Source organism: Aquarana catesbeiana, linkage group LG04 (genome assembly GCF_042186555.1).
Source record: "Aquarana catesbeiana isolate 2022-GZ linkage group LG04, ASM4218655v1, whole genome shotgun sequence".
NCBI classification, from domain to species: domain Eukaryota; kingdom Metazoa; phylum Chordata; class Amphibia; order Anura; family Ranidae; genus Aquarana; species Aquarana catesbeiana.
Genome location: NC_133327.1, coordinates 252,299,439 through 252,313,821, shown reverse-complemented (window position 1 = coordinate 252,313,821; position 14,383 = coordinate 252,299,439). Strand labels below are relative to the sequence as shown.

The following is a 14,383-nucleotide window of genomic DNA, read 5'->3' as shown; positions in this document are numbered from 1 at the left end:
AGCGTTTTTAATGCGATTTTAGTACTTTTACATGGTTTTTGAGACATGTTTACCGCTTGCAGCTGATTCAAAGAGGATTTATTGGTTTATTATTGTTAGTGGAGGCTCACAGGACGTTCTATATAATTTTGGCTGGTAAGTTGAGCTGGGAATTTTTTTGTATGTTCATGTGAGGCAGTGCTTTACCCAGGCAGGGAAAAGGTGCAGGTTCTCTCAACTGTACTGCTTATGCCTCTACACATTGATATTTATATGCTTTCCCACTACTCCTTTTTGTCAAGCGTGGTGTAGAAGAACAAGGCTCTTATCTCATTACTTTTTACTTCATCTTTCCATTCTTCCTTTCTTTTCCCTCCCCCTGTCTTGCTTCTCCCTTTCTTTTATTGTATTCAATTGTGAATACTTAAAGTGAGGCACATGTTTTCTGAATTTTGAGGCCTAACCCTTGCTCTAAGGCAAGGAACAGCTGATAACAACAGCTGTATAATATATAAACACTTGTAAATGTTATTAAAGTCAAATATTGTGAACTGAATGATTATGACATGAAACATATGGAAGTATTCACAGTCTGTTTATTAATTGTATATCAAGTATAACAACAATAAAAATTGTTGGAAAAGAAGAAATGCGTGGCTAAAGACACTTTCTGCCCCAATTGAAAAAGGTGTCACATGAATTCCACTGTGGATAATCACTTTTATAGTTATTGGCATAGTGATTATCTGGAGGGTTTGTTAGTTAATAGCATCTATTTGAATGTACTAAATTTGCAAGGGCTGAAAACAGTCCAACATAAAGATGCCTTGGAACCACATCAAGCACATATCATAAGTGTTTAACATGGTTTTGATTCAACTAATACAGCTAAAGCTAATACTGTAGCTTGTATTTTTTTTTTTTATATAATACATTTTTGTCTTCAAATTTTGCCAACATAGTTATAGAGGCATCAGTACAAACACAATGACAATGAACTGGGGACCAATAGTAAATGGTCACTCCAAATGTACGCTTGCATTAGCCCCTTGTATGGTACGAGAAAAAAAAGGGAAAACTCAACTTTTAATGGTGAACCCTAAAGGGGGAGAGAATTGGGACATGGGTAGTGATGGAAAGCTAGGGGCAAGAAGCAACAGCCCAACACATAGCTGATGTAGGGGAGGGAGTGCTGACGTTTTGTTATTTTTGATCAAAGAGGTGGGGTCTTCCATTGTTTTGATGCAATTAAACCACAGCTTTAATTAGGGTGGGTCCACTCGTCCAAAGTATACTGGTATGCATTCATTAATTAAATGTGTCAGGCAAGATTTCTTACATTGTTTTCTGGATAAGGGGGTGAGATGGAGGAGTAACATGGCCAGTATGAGTATGAGAATGAAAATACATTTTTGGGCTGAGTTCCAAAAGTCTTAAATCTGGGGGGCAGCTTCAGAAAACAAGAAACATCAATTTCTTCTTGTCAGTCACATTTTTAACAGGGGGAGGGGGGGGGGACACTGAGGGAACATTTTATGAAGCCAAGAGGGGACGTGGTACTATCTTGTGATGATTTTGTACCCTGTTCCATGGATATAACTAGAACTGTAATCTTATGGGTGAAGAAGAGAATGTACTCTCCTTAAATTGGCAAAAAAGGGATCTCAAGATCCTTTTCTATTTTCAGGGAGGTACAGGGCACCATGTGGTTGGATGGCGTAACCTATAGCTTGCATTTTTCTGCTACTAGAAGCTGATCTGCTGGTACCTCCAGCTTCGAACAAATATGTTCCAACTGTAGAAAAATAATCTCCTAGGTCCGGATTTATGGTAACTATTTTGCTTCATAGCTTGAACACATATTGCGCAGTCCATTCGTGATGTTTAGTGATTGAATTCAACAAAATGTGTTTTAAACCAAACATTTCAAATTAAAAAAAAAAAAAAAAATAGAGGACTATTTTTGATGGTCACTTTTGATCTTTTTTGTGGAGCTACTAGACAAGCTAGTGTCAGCTAAATGGAAATCCATCAGTGAGTGTTCTTTTGTCTGTTTTAGACAATACGTGAGATAAAGGTGAAAATAGAACCTTTAAAAATGTATATATTTTTTTTCTACGTCTTATAGGGCGTACACATGGTCGGACTTTGTTCGGACATTCCGACAACAAAATCCTAGGATTTTTTCTGACGGATGTTGGCTCAAACTTGTTTTGTCTACACACGGTCGCACAAAGTTGTCGGAAAATCCGATCGTTCTAAACGCGGTAACATAAAACACGTATGTCGGGACTATAAACGGGGCAGTGGCCAATAGCTTTCATCTCTTTATTTATTCTGAGCATGCGTGGCACTTTGTCCGTCGGATTTGTGTACACACGATCGGAATTTCCGACAACGGATTTTGTTGTCGGAAAATTTTATCTCCTGCTCTCCAACTTTGTGTGTCGGAAAATCCGATGGAAAATGTCCGATGGAAAATGTCCGATGGAGCCGGAATTTCCGACAACACGCTCCGATCGGACATTTTCCATCGGAAAATCCGACCGTGTGTACGGGGCATTACTGTTACTTGATGTTGGTCACCACACAATAGTGATACAATTATTTAGGGCTTTTTGGGTGTATTTATTTTCTTGTGGTATATCTATTTTTATGCATCATATATGATGTGTTAAAAAAATAACATTAAACAAAAATGAGAAAAATATTTTTTTTGCTGTTTTCCTCTTCCTTTTCCCTTTATTTGTTTAAATAAAAATCCACTATACTCAGCTGCCAAGAGTTTACTGTGACTCAGCATCAAAGTGAACTCTATTGACCTTGCCTGGATTAATGCCGGTGTGCTTGTGTACATACAAACCCATTCATAACAAATGATGAATAGGCTGTATTGCACATAATCTCATCAACTGGAATAAAGTTCATTAATTTTCTTTGCATTGCCTAATATACATTAGATTGCTATAGTCATTCACACTGAGACAGGAAGGTTACACTTAATCTATAGATGCCCAGTTTTCATTGCAGGCCATTTTCCTGATGACCAATTCCGTCACTACAGTAAGAACATTCTAGCTAGTAGTGTTTGTAATTTTCTATGGACCATTGTGTAGAAAAGCAGAATGCAAAATACAAATGTTGATGCCTGAACTGTATGACAGCCAAAGTTTGTGTGTTGTACCCAGTGATGGTGACTCCATTAGGGGCGCAGGGGCGCCACCCCCCTAGTCCATGTGCCCAGCCCCTAATCTACATGCAGGGTGCCGGATGCATGGATTTCAATGGGTTTTTTTTTTTATTAAGCACATGATACGAGCCAGAGGCCTTAATTGGCATCAAAAAAGTGTGGGCTAGGGGTGGTAGTAGTGATATGTGCGAGTGAGGGGGGGGCAGGTTTGTTTGCCGCTCCCCCCAAATATTGAGCACCAGCTGCTGGCTGTACCCCATTTCAGGCTTGTCTGGTTCTCTATAGGCAAAGCAGTGGTAATAGATCTGCAGTTTTAGGATAATGCCTTTTGTAAAGACTTAACCACAGTCCACATTAACTGCATGCATAAGAACAAACTCTCTAACAAGCTGTAACACCACAAAAATGTTTTGACTGACAGAATATATGATCTACAGCTACCTAGATCTTTAAGTGCCAATATAACGATAAGTCTTGAAGTGACCCTCTCCAGTAGTTTATTTTTCTGCCTGTGTATCATTCTTGTTGCGCATATTTTCAGTCTAGAGAAAGCAATGCATAATAAAATTCTGGATCTCCTTCTCCCTTTAAAGAGTGGTTTCATGAAAACTGCAGACGACATCATTGTATTGGTTCCAATGAAGACTGGATAATACACTGGGTACATCTACACCTGTTATCGAATACCAGTGATGATATTTTTCTTTCTGGTAAAGTTTTCAAGCCTACTTTGTAATATTAATTTACAGCATCCATATGAAGAGTTGGGTTTAAATGCACTTTTCCGCTTTCTTTTTCTATTCTCTGGGCAACATTTATTGGAGCTATTAGACAAATAAAATTTTCAATTAGCTAATCTGGAAACATTACAAGCGTGTACATTATACTACTAAATTGTAAAGAGAAAGCTCATCAGCACATAAAACTGTTAGAAATACCAGACTTTCTTGCCAGCAAATGCATTGGGAAATGCTGTGTGAAAATGTACATTGTCAAGAGTCCAAAAAACGACTGGATTGCGACCACACAGAGACTTGTATTTTCTTTGCTCTATTCACTTGGCCTAGGTTTTATTGCAGCTGAACCACCTTGCACCATCTGTTTAAATCAGGTCACACATGTCACCATCTAGTTGTGTAATCTGGTTTAGCAACAACCAGAGCTGGCCATATATGTATTGGAATGTTGATCCATGACTAGCCCTCCCTGTTCAACAGGAGGCGGTCATTAGACCAGCTTCTTTTGAACGGCCCTGCTGGATCAGGAGCATTTGATCAGCACATACAGCCAATGGGAGGCAGCACCTATCAGTTTATTCTGACAATGGGGGAGTCCCTCTGTCAAAATACAAAGACACAGCAGAGGAGATTTTACCCATCCACCTCAAATGTGTGGATGGAGAAATCAGGCCAGTTTTTTTTTTGGTCAGCCAGCTAACTAAACAAAAAAAACCTGAGCCATGTATGGCCAGCTTAAGATGTTTGGGGGCCTGACTGGATATAATCGAAATTAATTGTTTAGGTGAGCCATTATGCTAAAAACATGTATAGGAGATTCTACATATATTGTTCAATCAGATTCTAACATGTGTACCCAGTTTCAATTGGGCAGCTTTTTTCTATTAGGTAAATTACATTCTTTATTTTTATCTCAGACAAATTAAGTATATACTGTATATATACAGATATATAATATATAATATAATATATATATATATATATATATATATATATCTGCCTGTATTTCTTAGCATTGGGGACACCATTGATCCTGATCCTGACCAAATCTCTAACTTCATTTGAGTTGACCACTATTATCAGCAACATTTACCTGTAGGGTCAGGAAACAACCGATCCCACATGACCTTCTTCAATATGGAGGTACAGAAACCCACTTACTGTTTCATGTAGCAGACTTACTGCTTGCACACAATTTGCACCCCCACTTGCAGGTGCAACAAAGCTAAAGTCTGCATCAGGCTTATCTTATTATCTCAGGATTCATCTATTCACAGCTACAGTACTGACTTCAAGAAGCATAAACTTAAGAGAAGTATGACCTCTTTTATGATACATACCTAATAACCTTCAACATCTACTTGGGACATTGCCCCAATTGATAAGTCACCAATTGATAATAAGCTTTAACAAAATGTAGTAAATATATATACAGGAATCAGCGCCTATTTCCTATATTACCAAACGCTAATGGATATGGTGAAAAAACACAGGAAGAACAAAAAAACTATAGCCAATTAAGGCAAACAGCTGCTACCTTATGGCCTATACCAAGGCTCAGAAAGATAATTGAACACGCACAAATATAGGCAGCGCTTTTAAAGACACCTGGATGGTGTAATCTATATATCCATATATATCAAACACATATGGTCATGCAATACATAAAAGATCAAAAAAGTGCATAAGTGGAAAAGTCCATAATTAAAATGGTAAAAAGTCCATAGGGTAATCCAGAGTGGGGTTAATTTCACACGTGAAAAGCCAGGGGAGTACTCACATTCCCCTCTGAATAAAACTCTTACCAGAAGATATAAGGTAATAAGCAGGTAAATGGCACTTGTTAGCACACGTTTAATATCCGATTTCCGTGGACAAGCTTTATCATAGGGACCAATGCTGTATCCTGGCCTAGGCCAACAAGGCCCAGGCCTAGGGCAGCACTTTGCAGGGGGGCAACACAAAATGAGTCCCCACTGGCTTGCGTTACACTATTAGTGTAAAACCAATCTAATGGGGCGAACTGGGCTGAGAGGCAAATTAGTATAGCGCCCCCATAAAGCGGCCTCACTGCTTGCAGTATGCGGGCGGCTGACATTCCGCAATTGGTGGGGGGGGGGCGCTGCTTCTAATTTTGACTGTCCTCTCATCCTGGACCACAAACCTTCCTCACTGTGCTATGTTTTCTGCTGCACCATTGGCATGGTTATATCTTCTTAGTCCTCTCCATAAAATTATCAGACATTTGTGCTTAAAGTAAAACTATAGGCAACACTTTTTTTTTCATTTTGGATAGAGTAAGGGAGGGTTATAACCCCTGTCAGTTTATTTTTTACTATCCCTGTCCCATTGCAGAGATTTCCCTTCACTTCCTGCCCCATAGCCAAACAGGAAGTGAGAGGAAATCTATGCAAATTAAGGGAATCTATTGCCCCCCCCCCCGGCCTTCAGAACTAGTGTCCCACTCGAAAATTTCAGGGCAGGTCTTAAACAGCAAGAGGTGTGGCCTTGACAGGAAGGGGTGGGTCATATTTAAATTAGGGGGTGCACAAGTTTAGTCAGGCCTAGGGCAGCACAAAACCTAAATACACTACTGATAGGGACTCGATCACATACAATGATATTCGAATCCAATCATATGAGGAAAACAAAAGCACATTCCATAGTGTAATCCTGTATTAAACTGTTTACTACAGTCCCCCAGGGGATGGGGACAGCTTCACATGGACTCCTATGGAGGAATGATACGATGTGCTTTTATTCAAGTTTTCACTTGTGAGTATGATACCTATTTTTGTTAATCAATAAAACTTTTAATGAGTATAATGCACTAGGCCACGCGCCTTTTATTTTCTTTATGTTTTAGTACTGTGTGTTCCTAACAACCTATGACTCATCCTTGGTCTGACAGCAGAGATGGGTCATTGGTTGTTAGGAAGTAGGCGGATGCCGGCTTCTTACCAACCACCGTAAATCGCAGGCACAAATGCACTAAGAAAATGCATGTGCATGTGTTTTTGGTGCCTCTTTATTCAGGTTTATGGGGCACAAAATTGTGCTGCATTGCATTAAAGTAGCACAGATACCTTCCCCAAAGTTGCACTACAGTTGCATTGCACTGATGTAAACAGGTACCATTGAAATCAATGTGATTTCCGTTGTCATGCAATTCAAGTCGCATCTGAAAGTGCACAAGTGTGAACCAGGTCTAAATATTCTCATTAAATACCTTGCATAATATACTACACCACAACATCATCTCTGTGACCATTGCACATATTTTTCACGTAATCATACTATGTATTATTCAGCTCATGTGTCTTATTTAGTCTTATGCTGCCTGTATCAGGTCAACAGAACAGGACTAGTGGGAACTCCTCCTAGGGGATCCTGTAATCTTCACAACAATATACACTTACTGACTGATAACAGTCAGCACAGGCAGAGACAACAGAAAGTTATAAGCTGACAACATTTCTGGCAAGATAAACAGGTGTTTTGGGCAAGTTCATTGTTGGGGTTTACATATTCTTTAAAGGTATATTCTCATTCATGCAATTAGAAGGTAAATTAACAGCTTGTTCACTTTATGGTAAATGTTGCTATGTAATTTCCTAAACTGTATTTTATGTAAACTGACCATGTGAACCACACCACCATTCAAATCGACCATAAGAAAAAAAATAAAAAAACAAAAGTTATAAAAAAATGAAATTGATAATAAAATAGCTGTGGTCACAATGTAGTCACCACACAGGAAAGTTACAGATTGTTTTTCTCTACCCCCCGTAAGGTGCTAAGGCAGGGGTGCACAACCCATGGCCCTCGAAGCCCTCTGATGTGGCCCTCAAACCAGGGAAGCGCACTGGGATGGCAATCAATGGGTTGCCGACCTGCCATCCCAGAGCATTAGAGTGTATGGAGCCTGCGCTGGCAGCAGGGGAAGCAGGCGGCTGCAGAGGGAGCAGGAGCCACATAAGCCGATACTTCCTCTGTAGCACTGGCTCCTGTACCAGGCGGAGTCACACCAAATGCTCTGCAGCCTGGAGAGTGATGCCAGCAGAAACTGGAAGAGGAAAAGGTAAGTGTATTAAATATCACATACAGGTGTCTGTTTATGAAGCTGTGAAAAAATTTCACTGCTTCATTCTCCGGCATTCTCAGAGGAGATCGTTCTCCTCTGGATACCAGTTTATGAAGCTTTGTAGATTGCTTCTCCTTTGGAGGAGTGAAGTGATCTACAAACGCTTCAAACAGTAAAGAACGGCCCCTGCCACTGGAATCTTGTGAGACTCTACGAGATTACAGTACCAGAAATTCACTGAAACACCGAGATGTCAGTTTATTAAGCAGTGATAAATGATCACTGTTCAGTACATGGACAGACGGCGTGGTTAATGCTAATAAAATAAAGAGTCCCCCTACACATAATATAATATAATAATTATATATATATATATATATATATATATATATATATATATATATACACACACACACACATTATATATACATATATAATATAATGTATGCTTGATGTGATGTCTTTTTGATGGAATTTTTCTAATAAATATAGTTTGTGCAACAATCCCATTTGAATTTTCTCTATATTGAAGCCTGTGGGGACGACTTGATTGCTAAGCACAACCAACTGTGACTGACATGCATGCACCTCACCCCTTGGACTGCTTCTTCTACATATATATATATATATACACACACATAAATATGACAGGGGGCATGGTTACTGTCTTGGGGGTCTGATCAAGGTATGAAGAAGTTCTCAGATCCCCCGGGATTCTCCCTTCACTCCCTGATTCGCCACCTCTGAGCTGGTGAATCGAGAAGGGAGAATTCTGACTCAGATCTCCAGTGCAGTGCTGAGATCGCAGCTTCATAAACTGTCCGTTTCTGTGTCAGTCAATGAGGATTCTCAGTGTGCGGAGATCATCTGCAGTAGAACATATTCAAACACATTCTCCCCCAATTATCTCTGTTTTATAAACCGTTTAAGGACTGTGATCAGTGGCGATCCTCGGGATCACTGCTGTTCACAGTTTCATAAACGGACACCACAGTACACTGCACTTTTGCAATGGGCAATATTAGTACTTATAAAAAAGGGTTTATAGGCTACTTTCACACATACTTTCAGTGCAGTGCACCTGCGGCTTTCCTGCAGGTTAGCTGCACTGAGCCATAGACTTACCATTATATTCTGAGGGTTTGGTACGCTTTCTGAAAGTACATAACACCCACAAAATATAATTCTATGGCAAAGCGCAGCTAACCCGCAGGAAAGCCTCAGGTGCACTACGCTGCACCCGCGGTGCAGGTAAACCACTGCACATCAGTGTGAAAGCAGCCTTATAGGGTGCTCTGGAGAGTACAGGCTCATTTACATTTGAGGTTTGGGGGCAGTAAAATCTCATAGTTCATTGTGGCCCACAACCAGTTAGTAAATGACTTAAAGTGGTTGTAAACCCTTACAACACACTTTTACCTACAGGTAAGCCTAGAATAAGCCTTACCTGTAGGTGCTGTAAATATCTCCTAAACCTACATGGTTTAGGAGATATTTACAATTCCCAGTACAAGGATTTCTTCTGCGCATGCGCCAACCTACTCGGCGCATGCGCACTTTAGAGATCTCATACTGTGCCGTTCCAATGGGAGGTCGTGTCGTGACTGGCGGATCCCGCACGCACACGCGGGAGTGACGTCACGCAACTCCGGCCAGTCACAGAGCCAGAGTCCGTGATCCTGGAAGGAAGATGGACGCTTCCAGCTGGCGAGGAAATCAGGCAACATTGCAGGCTCCTGTGTCAGGTAAGTGACACATAATGGGCTACTATGCAATGCATAGTAGCCCATTATGCTTTACCTTTGCAGGGAAACAAAGAGGAATTAAACCATGAGGGTTTACTTCCTCTTTAAGTGGCCCTCGTTTTTCAAGAGGTTAAGCACCCCCTGTGCTAAGGTATACATAAATTGACACTACTGAAGTTTCCTTTAACAGAACAAAAATGTTGTCACCTATTTTCACAACGTTGGTGAGTCAGGGTATTGCTCTTTTTTCACCTTAAATTTAGCTGCTTGCACTTAATAACTGAATATGCTCAAATGACTATAAAGCACATATGAACCTATATGACCTTACCAGAGACTGAATTTTTTGCAATATGCATTGACATGTTCCCTAATATTAATATCTACAACAAGAACGTATATGTCAGCAAGAGATAAATGCAATGATCCCCTAAGCTATTTTCAAAATTTGCCTATGCTGACACTTGCCTGCACATGGGTTATTAAAAGCAGCAATTTCTGCTAAATCGGAATTGTCCACAACACTGACCTTGTTCTTCCAAAGGCTCTGCCATCTTCACTGCTGTAAGAAGGCTGGTGTGTTATGGCACCCTATGTCTGACCTGTTCACTGAGGCTCATTCTATGTCACTGACGTGTAGCATGTAAAGAATGAGTGTCGTATAACTGTAAAAACACAACACCCTCTTTTACACTAATGATCCTCTTGGTCCAAACAAAGACTGCAAAGACTGCAGTAGCTCTTTCTATATTTACAAATGTATTATCCAAGGACATCTATTAAAGAAAGAGAAAAATAGAATACAGACTGTCTGGAAAACATTTTACGATAACTAAGCAGTTTCCTTCTTGACACAGAACATATTTACAAAAAGACTGCATAGAAGTATACCTAAGTTGGGGCCGTGTTGCTTAGGATTTTACAGTAAAGAGATGAAAATTAAAGGGAACCTGTCATTATGTTAAATATATAACATTATTACGTTCACATAATTAACAACAAACAGGCACCATAAGGAATTTGCAGATACCTATTACTCCAGAATTCCAGAATCAATGCTTATGTGACATTCAAATTTTGAGTCAAGGAGTCTACAGAGTTTTAGTTATTTATGGAGAGTACCATGGATTGCACTGGGATGTTGTGGTGGGGGAAGAGGAGTACCAGGGCTTGACTTGCAGCCTGGTTGGAGATTCATTTTACATGAACCCAGCTAAGGGCCACTTGTGCCCGTTGCATCTCATAATACCCCTAAAATAAAGCTGCAATTTAAAAAGCGTCAGCAGCTTATACTTAATATATAAGGTCTGGCATGTATCCTTTCCATGCTATGCGCACATATCTCTATAAAGTATGCATGCATGGTTCATCTAAGAACAGTGATAGGTTCTTCTATGCAAGTAGAACTACATTCATGAAGTTAAATATAAAAGTGTTGCGCCAAGGATAAAGTGATATTATACATATTCACAAAGCATATTATATTAATAATAAAGTGCTCAATATATAAATGATGTTGCAGTTTAGTGTAAAAAACAAAATGGATACTCCTGAGCCTATTCACACCTAAACATCCATTCTGATTAGCAAGGATTCATGAACAGGTCAGTCACATTTGGGTCTGAAAAATTGGAAAAAGGACATTAACCTTTTTTATTTTATTTTTTCACAGACCTGGATAAAATTGGAGGTGGTTAGATATACAGAACAGAAACTATACATCCGTTTACATCTGCTTGCCCAAAGACTGAGAAACAGACAGATGAATTTAACTTGGACACTCGTCTGAAAGGACCCTAAATCCAGATTTATTAATAAACACAAAATTACCAAATGAATGTTTCAATTTTTCTTTCAGCTCTAGCATATGTATTGTATCACATTTTTAGTTTTGGTGACTTACTATATAAGCTATGTTTTAATTATATGTAACCTGGACTGTAGTTGATAACTGCTGCAGAATTTCTTACTTTGTTTTTTGGCTCTATTATCCATCTGCAGCATGGACATGGTTAAAATGAATATTCATTAATGCAGAAGTGCAGCAGCCATTTCAATTAGATCACTTTACAATGCTCATCTATGGAGTGTCTCCAATGCAGGAGGCAGCTATCTTGGCTTGGTCTGGATCTGTCCAGAAGGTCAGTGATTGGCTGATGCAACAAAGAAAGGAAAGTGTGTCTGAAACCTGCTGACAAGAAAGGCAGGGGACAGACAAAAAGGGTAGCAGTGTGTTGGAAAATGGCTGAGCAGCTGACTGAACGGAAGCCTGCTATAGCTGATCACAATCGGGGTGGGATCTGAGAGAAGCAAAGAGGGTGGGTAATCAGACTGTACTAGATAGAGCACACCCACCACTTGTAAGGAAGGATATATGGGCTTGTCTCAGCAAGACCAAAAGAGAGAAATCAAAACAACTCTTTTCTTGTCTGAGGCCTTGAACTGAACTAGAGTATGTTTCTGGAGACCCAGAAGAAGACACCCTGAGTCTGTACAAGTTATTTCCTGGGAACTGTTGTACTTTCTTCAAGAGCCCCGACTTTGCCCCCCAATGTTTTTTTTTCATCAATCACTGGCCAGTGGGATAAAACTGGGCCTGTATAACAACGTAGGGATGTCTTTATATAATGTTGCTAGATAAAAGCAATTCCGTTGTGTTAATTACCGATATTCAGAATACTGTAGGTGTTTAACCATACATCTCAGGGAAACGTTATTGTCTTATTAATTGTTTGTATAAGTACACTTGCTAATCCTCTGTTCTTTTAGGCTATACTTGGCCTAATAAATTCTTTGTTATATCTCTGGGTGTGTAAGTGCTGAGTGAGCGAGATGTGTCATCTTCACGTGTGCAGGGAAATCACAAAACAATTAAGTGGCTCCTCTGGGGATAGTGCTATGCTACATTTATTTGTGCTGAAAATGCTTATATAAGTAAAATGCATTTTATTTACTGAATAGTCCATCTGGGTATGCCTTAGTATAAAGGGCATACTTTTTTTTTTAATATGTATGAGATGATCTGCAGGCTTTTAACTTGTTCTTGGTACAGCCAAGTCAGCTCACAGAACTAGATAAGAAGAGCCACTAGTGGCCAATTTATTAAAATAAAGATGTGTGGCGCTACTCTATCAATCAGTAACAATCAGATAATCAGAAACCACAATCGTAGTCATCTAAGATAAAGGATGAAGTTGGCAAAGTGGGCTCCACTACATATAATCAATACCAGAAAAAATATTATGACCTTAGGAAAGATAACACCATACAGAAGTTCATCAAAGAAGAGATCAGTTCTAAAATGTGGAAATGAATAAGTGAATACCAACAATTAAAATGCTCAATAGAATAAATACTGTGTCAGTGCTCGGTAAAATAATTATAAACTATATCAACCACCCCTCCTCAAGTGACAATATAAAGTGAACCTGTGAATATAATAAAATGACTTCCCAAACTGGATGGACAACAAAAAATCCCCTGATCGTAGACAAAAAACACCAAATACAGCTAACAGTGTATCACAGGCAGCAGCTGAAAATCAAAAATTCCTGGTGCTGATATCGAAATAAATCTTAAAAGTGAACCAAAATAAAACTAGATATAGCAAACTGACATAAAGTGCAAAAAAATTTCTGAGGTCAGCAAAAATTCCGTATAAATAATCCACAAAATAAAAATAAAATCCAAAATAGTGATACAATCATGACATATTAAACGTTCTAGTGCATTATTAGTGAATAATTAATAAATAAATAAATAAGAAATTGAATACAATAGGACAGATAATCCCACAACAGAGATGCTGTCCCAGACGGTGACAATAGTGCAATTTAATCCATACAAGCGTGCAATTGTGATAGGTGGTGTCCACAAGGAACAGTCTTTGAATAAAGTGCAAAATGTGCAGTGACTGGTGCTTTTCTTCTAAGCACGTTCTGGTGCATATCCCAAGTGTTTCCCCCAGCCTCTCACCTCCAGCAGCGGCCCCCAATGGGCCAAGTAGAGCGGGTAGATATTCTAGGAGAGGATGTGTTTCCTGGAGCGTTTCCTTAACATCAATGAATCTGTCTCTCTGCAGCTCCTCCCGCAGCTCCCAGCAATCCCAGCAATTATTTAGGAACAAAGGAGAGGTCTCATGGTGCTGTAATTAGGTACAAATTTTATTGACAAACATAGTAACTTACATCTAAAATCACAGCGATCAATGGAAGTGTAGAGCTTCCGGGTTCGGCCGTCCCCGAGAAGCATTGGCACCTGACTCCTCCTACCCTGACGCGTTGCGTCACACCACGTGACTTTATCAAAGGTATCCCTTTGTGGTGGGGGTGGTGAGGGTGGTGTGGAAGTCTGTAAGGAAGTGGGTGAAGTGAGGAAAGGAGTGAGGGAGAAAGGGGTGAGTGAGGCTGGGAAATACAGCATGTGAACAACCAATGGGTGGAGTGGCATTACCTGTGTGACATAGGTGGTGTGGAGAGAGAACCACCACCACACCGTAGTGTACCTCGAGCGCCGCACCGCCCCAGGTAAAAAATGCAATAAAATTTTATTGACCCACCGTTATGTGTCGGCTTGCAAACCATTGGCTTCATTCAAAGTCCCACTCCCTCTTCCTTCACCCACTCGCCCCTGCTTGTGGGTTTTCACA

At 39.8% G+C, this 14,383-nt stretch overlaps 1 protein-coding gene across 2 annotated transcripts in view; it reads right to left on the bottom strand.

Moving 5' to 3' along the window:
• Positions 1–14,383, bottom strand: part of FGF12 (fibroblast growth factor 12) — a 648,489-nt gene that overhangs the window by 488,534 nt on the left and 145,572 nt on the right. Inside the window, exon 1 of one of the 2 annotated variants that reach the window (XM_073626388.1) lies at positions 10,265–10,286. The exons of the other annotated variant lie outside the window; for it this stretch is intronic. The gene's annotated coding sequence lies outside the window, so the exon portion shown is untranslated. Of the gene's footprint in view, positions 1–10,264; positions 10,287–14,383 lie in introns of those variants that run through there. 2 annotated transcript variants of the gene reach the window in all.